The 9,699-nt window shown below is 38.8% G+C and overlaps 1 long non-coding RNA gene across 1 annotated transcript; it reads right to left on the reverse strand.

Annotated features, from left to right (window-relative positions):
- Positions 1–902: 902 nt before the first annotated feature.
- On the reverse strand, positions 903–9,391 carry LOC133296358 (uncharacterized). The gene is made up of 4 exons (XR_009749496.1): positions 9,003–9,391; positions 8,781–8,917; positions 1,745–1,808; positions 903–1,116 (listed from the first exon to the last, which is right to left on the reverse strand). It is a non-coding gene; the product is annotated as an uncharacterized LOC133296358 (long non-coding RNA).
- Positions 9,392–9,699: the final 308 nt, after the last annotated feature.

Genomic DNA, 9,699 nt, shown 5'->3' on the forward strand with positions numbered 1-9,699 from the left:
GCACAAGAAAGGTAAGTCTAATGTAGTTGCAGATGCACTTTCAAGAAGGTATGCCTTGTTCTCTACTCTTGAAACTAAGTTCATTGGTTTTGATCATATTAAGGCATTGTATGAGCATGATCCAGACTTTGCACAAATCTATAAAACTTGTGTGGATGCTGCTCAAAATGGATTTTTTAGGCATAATGATTACTTGTTTAAAGAAAAGAGATTGTGTTTCCTAAAGGTTCCATTAGGGAATTACTTGTGAAAGAGGCACATGCGGGGGGATTAATGTGTAACGCCCCTCTTGTATGCATCCAAGAGATGCGTTATTGCTAACTTGTATTAGAGTCGCAGCGGAAAAATTTTGTTTAACGGTTGTAAAGGCTAAACACAATGAATCTTTACTGAGCTACTCAAGATTATAAAACCTTGTACTTAAAATTGTTTATTCATGAAAACAGCGAAAGTTTCAAAACAAGCGCTTGCTGAAATTTTTCTTTTTACCAGAAAAACGTACTGTTCTCTAAAATTCATATAAAATCAATCTGATGTCGGGTAAAAATAATTATTTGCTACGGTGAAACTAGATACACGGGGCTTCGCGTCCATATAAAATATGTGCGATTACGAGATGAATAGCCCCTCGAACTCGAACTCGCAAGTTGCTCGCGAATTCTGCGAATTTTCTTAAAAACCTGCTGTCTTGCGTTATTTTTCAGAATTCGTACAGTTACCATAAAATTTTGATTTCTATAGATTCTTAAAGATACTTTCAGGGGCTTCGCGCACATATAAATTATGCCGCATTCGAAGGTTCGTAGCCCCGGGACGACAACTTTTAAGTTGCTCGCAAAGTAACAGTCTTCAGAAAAAAATCCATACTTCCAAAAATCATAGTCATTAATCCAAAACAGCAATTAAACCAAAAGTTCAAGATCAGTAACTGGACCAGAAATTTTCCAAACAAAAATAAACAACTTTTAAAATCCAAAATGACATAATAATGAAACTTCAAGTTATTCTTCTTGCAAACACAGTCACCCAACTCATCAAAACAGCCATGAATCCAGCTACGGGTACACAAAACAGCCAAGCATCTCATAACAAAACATTAAATACTTTTGCGTCCTCCTGCCATTGTACATCAGAAAGCAGCAGCCCCAAAGGGGTGAGAAACATTTCCCAGTAGTGTGAGTCAATACCAAAATGCAAGAAACATAAGCTAGAAACCGAAATAGTTAAAATAACAAGATTTATCATATATATATACATGCTGCCATATGCTAAACAAGATGCGTAAAACGCCAAGAGTACGTTATAGCACTAATGTGCCCGTACTATCAAGCATAGTGGATTACCCTTGATGGCTTCTCAAGAAGGGATCCAACCGTGGCCTAAGCGGACTGAAGCCAACTGTCCCAAGACCTTGGTACCGTAGGTAATGCCTATATGGTGCATGCTCATCCATATGCTTAGTTTTTAAAAATGATTTTTTTGTCGCAATATGAAATTGATGCCCGAATGCTATGCTTTGTGACGCACGCAGCATACAAAATAAAATGTCATGATGAACATGTATGTCAAGATCATATAATTTGTATCATAACAAGACTTTGCAGCATATATATATATATAGCAAGATTAACAAGATGTCAAAACGAGCAATATTAATACGTATAGATATATCAAGACATGGAGCCACGATCTCATCTCGTGCTCCTTCTAGCAAGTAGGAAGAGTAGTGCCTTCACACAATTACCTTAAACGTCACTATACCGATTCCAAACAGCAGCGAAAATGTCCAATTCACGAATTAACGGCACCTAATTTCAAACAGAAAAATCAGCATAGTGTTCAAGCTTTTATAAACATTAAACCAAAGCTTCCCAAGCCTAAAATATCCCTACAACCCGCGACCAAGAAGGGTCCTACCCTAAGGATTGTGTGACTTCCAAATGAGATTTTTAACAACAAAAACAGAGGGAATCCTAAGAGTTCTCATCAGGCAGGTTCGGAGAAGACATAACCGTACTGTTTTAAATTTAATTAATTTAAGCCAGTAGCACTTTATTCACAACCGGTAATAATATTTTTAAATTTTAACATAAGATACATTTTCTAAAATCATCAGGGGTTCGGTTTTACAGTAAGGAGCAGATCAAAACAGAACAGAAAGTTAGAAAGTTCAGCCCTTGATTTACCTTCAAGACCGAACAGAAAGGAAGAAAGAGATGGATTCAGATTTCTGCTTGTTGCTACACCAAGTCACTCGCACGTTTGACCACTAGGCAGCCACCAACGCCTCAGCTGGACAAACCGAGAGGAGTCTTTAAGAATTTTAACGAAGTCAGGGACAAAAATATATAGCAAGAAGATACCTTACCTTCTTGAGGGGGAAGGTACGGCTGAACAGAGTGAAGAGATATATACGTTGAATCTTCGTTTCTGCTTCAAAAGGGGTTGCATGGTTTCTGCAACAGAAACCCAAGAAAAAGGTGACATCGTTCTTCCGTTTGAACTCCAATGATGTTGCGGTTTTGGGAAAATAAAAGAAAACAACATCAACATCAACATCAACAACACCTTTATCCCAAATTAATTGGGGTCGGTGGTAGATGAACCCACATGAAAGATACAAAACGGTTGAAAATAAGTAAAAAATAAATAAAAAAATAAAAAATAAAAAATTAATAAATAAATTAATAAATAAATAAAAATACACAAATAAAATAATAAAATAAAATAAAATAAAATAAAAATATATGTATATATAAATAAATAAAAGTAAAAAAGAAAGGGACAAGAAGAAGTGGGGGAAATGAAGGGGAAAAGGACTAAAAAGGGACCATCTGGAACATAGGAATAACAGCGGGTCTAACCCTCCACCATACTTATAGCTTTTCTCCATTCCTTTCTAAGACATACTGTCCGCCAATCTATATCTCACTCCATTAAATCTTGTTTTACTACTTTCCCCCAAGTAAGCTTCGACCTACCTCTGCCTCTTTTTGTGTTTAGCTTTTGGTAACAAACTTCTGTTCTTGCAGGAGCATCCATGGGTCTTCTCATCACGTGCCCAAACCACTTCAATCTATGTTCTCTCATCTTCTCGGCTACCGGTACTACTCCGACCTTTCGTCGAATATCTTCATTTCTTATCTTATCCATCCTTGTGTAACCACACATCCACCTTAACATCCTCATCTCTGCTACTCCTATCTTATGCTCATGTTGCCTATGTGCTGGCCAGCATTCCGCTCCATATAGCATTGTCGGTCGTACTGCCGTTTTATAGAATTTTCCTTTTAACTTCAGGGGAATTTTGCGGTCACACAAAAATGCAGATGCACTACGCCATTTCATCCACCCTGCTCTGATTCTGTGATTTACATCCTCATCAATCTCTCCACCGTTTTGTAAAATGGAGCCCAAGTATTTAAAAGCATTTTTTTTGGGTACCTCTTGACCATTTAGATGCACAGGTTCTTGGTCCTCATCTTGTACCAGAGAAAACTCACACTTCAGATACTCAGTCTTGCTTCGACTTAATGTGAATCCTCTGGATTCCAATGTGCTTATCCACAATTCAAGTTTTCTATTAACACCCTCCTTGCTCTCATCAATAAGCACAATATCGTCTGCAAAAAGCATACACCATGGCACTTCCTCTTGAATATCTTTTGTTAGTTCATCCATAACTAAGGCAAAGAGGTAAGGACTTAGAGCCGACCCTTGGTGTACACCTACCGTGATAGGAAAATAACTTGATGATCCGTTACAAGCTTTTACACTTGTAGTAGCCCCATCATACATATCCTTGATTGCCTTTACATACTTTAATGGAACCTTTTTCTTCTCCAGGACCCACCATAAAACTTTCCTTGGAACCCTATCGTATGCTTTCTCAAGGTCTATGAACACCATATGCAAGTCCTTCTTCTTTTCTCGGTATCTTTCCATTAGTTGTCGCATCAAGAAAATGGCTTCCATGGTACATCTTCCTGGCATAAATCCAAATTGATTTACAGAAACCTTGGTATCTCTCCTCAAGCGATGTTCAATAACCCTTTCCCACAACTTCATAGTATGACTCATTAGCTTAATGCCTCTATAGCTTGAACAATTCTGTATATCTCCCTTGTTTTTGTAGATAGGCACAATCATACTTTTCCTCCATACATCAGGCATCTTATTCGTCTGGAGAATCTTATTAAAAAGATTGGTCAACCATTTTATTGCCATATCCCCCAGGCCTCTCCACACTTCAATAGGGACACCATCAGGCCCCAAGGCTTTATTAGTCTTCATCCTCTTTAAAGCCTCCTTAACTTCATGTGTATTAATTCTGCGTACAAATCTTCTATTCATATCATCATACGCGTCCTCTAAGTCCACCTCGCTTGTATCTCCATCCCCATTAAACAGCTTGTTGAAGTATTTCAACCATCTTTCATTTACATCTTCATCTCTCACCAGAAGTTTTTGATTTTCATCCTTGATGCATCTAACTTGAGTGAGGTCTTTACTTTTCTTATCCTTTATCCTTGCAAGTTTATAAATACCTCTTTCACCATCCTTGCTCCCAAGATTTTTAGACAACTCGTCGAAAACCTTGCCTCTCGCTTCTCGCACTGCTTTCTTTGCATTTTTTCTCGCCAATCTAAACTTTTGCAGGTTCTCTTCACTGGGACTTTTATGCAAAGATCTAAAGCACTCCTTCTTATGTTTAATTGCCTCTTGCACCTCTCCATTCCACCACCATGTTTCCTTTGTATGAAATCCCTTATCAGAAAATAATTTTACAAGTTTGGTTGGTTGAGGAGAGGGAAGAGAGATCACGGTTCTGGATGGTTTGGTGAGGGTGATGACATTGGTCTCTGTTTCTCCTTCTCAAACAGATAACGAGCAACAAGAAGGGAAGGCTGATGTTGGTTCTCTTGCAAACAGCGTATAAGAGGGAAAAAAAGAAGGCTGGCTGTGAGTTTATCCACACAACCAAAGATCAAAATTTATGCCCATCACTTTTCTGATGAACGCGTGAGGGAAGAAGGAAGGGAGTTAAAAATTTTATCCAATGAGCAGGCATGCATCCTTCTCTCTGCAGACCGATTGGTTGCTACTAGATGTGGGCAGATTTTGGGGTTTACAAAAGGGGTTAGGCACGGTTAGGCTGCAATCCTTTTTCTGATCTTTCTCCACTGCACAAGGCAGAGACGTGACTCACTAGGTGATAAGGTTGTGCTGGCCAAGAGAATTTTCATCCAATCACGTTGAGAGGAGAGGGATTTCACGCTGAGATCAGGTAGGAGGGAAAGCTGGATCAGATTGGGAAGTGAATTGGGTTGGGTTGCTGCTCCAAGGGCTCTTGGGCCGCAGGTCAAAACAATTGATGTGGCCCAACATACTAACTTATGAAATCAATTGAGATTAACCCATGAACAATAAGCCCCAATGTTTTTAAATTTGGCTGACTAATACCCATCATCCTATGGGCCAACGTCCTTCTCACCCAAACAAGGCCCAACATGCTAATTCCTCTTATATTATAATTCAGCCCATCACTAATTAAATCCTTTTAATTAATTTATTGTCTCTTACTTTATTTTTAATAACTTATGGCTGTAATTCTAAATTAGCTTTCTCATGCCTACATAATTTCTGTGACTAATTAATTTATTTCAAGGAACTTCCTAACTCAAATTAATTTTCTCCTAATAATTATATACTCGAATCAAAGCACAAAGCACATACAAGAACATAATACCCAAAATTCTTATAGCAACATAATATATTTCCTATTTACGTGGGATGTTACACTAATTGGTATCAGAGTAAGGCCTCTCTTCCAGTACGGTGTGGTCCGAGGACGAACCAGGCGGAAGCTGGTGGGCATGTAACATCCTAAGAGCTGGCAAGGGCAGGGAGTGATCGCCGGTGCGAAAGGGCACAGACAATGAGCGGCTTATGCCAAATCTTGCAGCTTGGGGGTTCATGAATGAATCGAATCAACACCTGAAAGAGAGGGATTCCAGAGACTGTGCTGGTATGGGACGGTACAGTTAGGAATGACTTATAAGAATTAATTGGTACTACCTATACTAACAAGATGCATCTACTTTTCGGTAGCCCGGATCGGAAGAACTCCACAGTTAAGCGTGCTTGACTTGGAGCAATTCTAGGATGGGTGACCTCTTGGGAAGCTTTCTCGGGAAGTGTGCGAGTGAGGACAAAGCACACTGAAAAGTCTCGTGTTAGTGTGTGGGGACAGTCATTGATTCTTGCAAGTGGTCGGACGTTACATAATGGGACATTTTGGAATCCAAAAGACTCTAGACATGCTGCATGAACATTTTTATTGGCCACACATGAAGCGTGATGTACATAAATTGTGTGAAAGATGCATTGTATGTAAGAAGTCTAAGTCTAAATTATTGCCTCATGGGTTGTATACTCCTTTACCTATTCCAGATTGCCCTTGGATTGATATTTCTATGGATTTTGTGTTAGGACTACCTCGGTCTAAAAATGGTAAAGATTCTGTTTTTGTTGTGGTGGACAGGTTTTCTAAGATGGCACATTTCATTCCGTGCAAAAAGGTTGATGATGCAATCCATATTGCTGATTTGTTCTTCAAGGAAGTGGTAAGACTCCATGGGCTTCCAAGAAGCATTGTCTCTGATCGTGATACTAAATTCTTAAGCCATTTTTGGAGGACATTATGGAGTAAGTTGGGGACTAAACTTCTCTTTTCTACTACTTGTCATCCACAAACTGATGGCCAAACTGAGGTAGTGAATAGAACTCTTTCTTCTCTTTTGAGGGCTGTAATTAAAAAGAACATCAAGTCATGGGAACAATGTTTGCCCCACGTTGAGTTTGCATATAACCGGGCAGTTCATAGTGCTACTCATTATTCTCCTTTTGAAATTGTTTATGGCTTTAACCCTCTCACTCCTCTTGATTTGCTACCTTTGCCTAACAACTCTATTTTTCAGCATAAAGATGGTAAGAGTAAGGCTGAATATGTGCGAAAACTACATGAAAGGGTAAAAGCAAACATTGAGAAAAGGGTAGAGAGCTATGCTAAGCAGGCAAATAAAGGAAGGAAGAAGGTAATTTTTGAACCAGGTGATTGGGTTTGGGTTCATTTGCGAAAAGAGAGGTTCCCTTCCCAAAGGAAATCTAAGCTTCAACCAAGAGGAGATGGCCCTTTCCAAGTGCTGTCCAAAATTAATGATAATGCCTACAAAATAGACCTTCCTGGTGAGTATGGTGTAAGTGCTACTTTTAATGTGGCTGATTTGTTCCTTTTTGATGCAGGAGACGAGGATTACAATTTGAGGACAAATTCTTCTAAAGAAGGAGGGAATGATGAGGACATAGGAGGTGGCATGACCAAGACAACAAACTTGGAGGACATACAAGGTCTTGGAAGCCCAATGACAAGAGCAAAAGCTAAAAAGGCTAAAGAGGCTCTAAATCTCTTGGTGACCACTTTACTTGAGACAAGCCCAAGTCTAAAGGAAGAAGAGCCCAAAATGATACACTTAATTCAAATTGAAGACCTAGAAGAATAAGCCTCAATGGATATGCATGAAGGCTTTATTTTACTTGGCCCAAATTCTGCACTTAATTTTATTTCCTTATATTTAGTTAAACTTTTTGTAATAAGGCTTATTGGGCTGTCTATTTTCTTTTATGTGTAAGCACTTTTAGGTTAAACTCAATATGGTTGTTGCCCACTATATAAGGGAACACCATGGCTTTTGAAGACAGATTTGGAATATCAAGTTAACCTATTTTGGTGAGACTAGTTATCTTGGGTTCTTTTGAGAATCTCTGAACTTATCAAGGGCATCAATCCTTGTGGCGTTCTTGGGCTTATCAATTCTTTGGAATTGTGGCACCTACCTATAATCCTTAAACTCCAATTTCGTTCTATATTATCTTGGATTCATATCTCCCGAATTCCTTATCCTTTTCCAGTGATTCTTGTGCCAAAATCGTGATTCAGGAAGCCATCTTTCACCTCGTTTTGGAATCACCCAAATCCGAGGTCCGTAGCGTGAGATACGTTCTATTTTTAACAGTACGTGTTGGCGGCTGAATTTGGAGTTATAATTTTCCATTCCTAGTAGATCCATTCCTCCAATCCTATTGGGGGATCATATCACCAATTGTCCTTAATTGACAAAATCCAAGTCAGTTACACATGCATGAAATTTCGGTTTCTTGTCCATGGGTTAAGTGCTATACATTTAATATTTACATAACTTGATTTACAATAACTAGGGTGTGCTAGTGAGGCATACAACATGTTGTTTACAGATTCCTAAACACATGCAACAACTATTTTCTTTTTCTAATTCCAGGCTGTCTTTTATGATTAATTAACATATGCAAGAAAATGAGATTATCCTTCTAGTCAAAAGGGCAGTCCACACAAGGTGATGACTTATCTTTCCCACGTTCCAAAATCTGACTTATGACATACATACAGTGAGGTTTACGATTTGTACAACATTTGAGGAAGGATTCCAAAACAGGGTTTATTTCCTACGAGCTACTCAAGAGGACAGAATTCAGGTGCACAAAATTTTACTCCAATAAGACAACACTACCTAATTTTTCTAAGGCTAGGACAATTAAGCTTTTAGCATATTGTTTTCGTTACATCCTAGTTCTAAAGAGCAGAATTTAATGGAAGTAAGTGACCAAATTAAAGTATTCTCCCATATGCACAAGAGGACCGAATAGATAAAAAAAGAAACAAGGGAAGGTTATTTTTGACTCACAATTACTTACAAGGAACCCAAGTTGTGCAAATCGGCCATGGAGAACAGGGACCAAAAGCTGTGCCACCTCTCTCTTCTCTATAGCTCCAAGAAATTGGTTTTAGTGGCATGCCATGGAAGAAAAGACCCAATCAAAACTGGTTCGAGGGCATGGGAAAGAAGTCCAAATCAGAAACGTTTCCAATAAAAAGGACAATGTGACAGCAAACAAAAATACTTCACCTTCTCCACTAGAGGATGAATGTGCGTCCAAATGAAGAGGGTGGAGGGTGAGAGTCAAGATATCTTTCTGCATGCAGCAGAATCTCCAACAGGGCAAAGATAATCATGAGGAACAAGGAAGTAATAAAAATAATACAGCTTCTTTGCTTGGGCACACAGCCGAACAGTGGACCTAAGGAGAAGGATGCTTACGAGTCTTGCTACCCTATGAATTTCACGATTTGTGTAGGGGGTGATTATGTTGGGTTTTTGCTTGAGTTCTCTTGCTACACTCGTGGAAGGAGAATAGGGTGATAAACTACTCACACTCATACCCAACGCTCCTCCAAGATTACAACAGATAGCAGATTTGCTATTTCCCCCTTGGTACGCACGAGCGGAGAGAGAAGTAGAAATGAAGGATGTATGTTTTTCAACCAATGGGCATTCATGCAAAGGAGTGGATCAATAAGGAGCATAAATTTCAGATTTCCTTAGGATAATAAAGTGGGTGGTTTAAAAGTTTGGGCTACCTAAATCCTTCTCTCAGGGCCTTTGGGCCGAAACCCTAAAGGGTAATTGGGGTCTAATTTTCTTTCTTCACAATCCAAGGTTCAAGTATTTTCATGACTCCCTATTTCTTTTAGGTGTCAATTAAATTTTATATCAAAATTAACTTATCCTATCCTCTTAACTAGTATTTCAATTTCCTAAAATA

Source organism: Gastrolobium bilobum, unplaced genomic scaffold (assembly GCF_033153095.1).
Source record: "Gastrolobium bilobum isolate Gb01-03AN ecotype WA unplaced genomic scaffold, APGP_CSIRO_Gbil_v1 utg3926, whole genome shotgun sequence".
Taxonomy (NCBI): Eukaryota; Viridiplantae; Streptophyta; class Magnoliopsida; order Fabales; family Fabaceae; genus Gastrolobium; species Gastrolobium bilobum.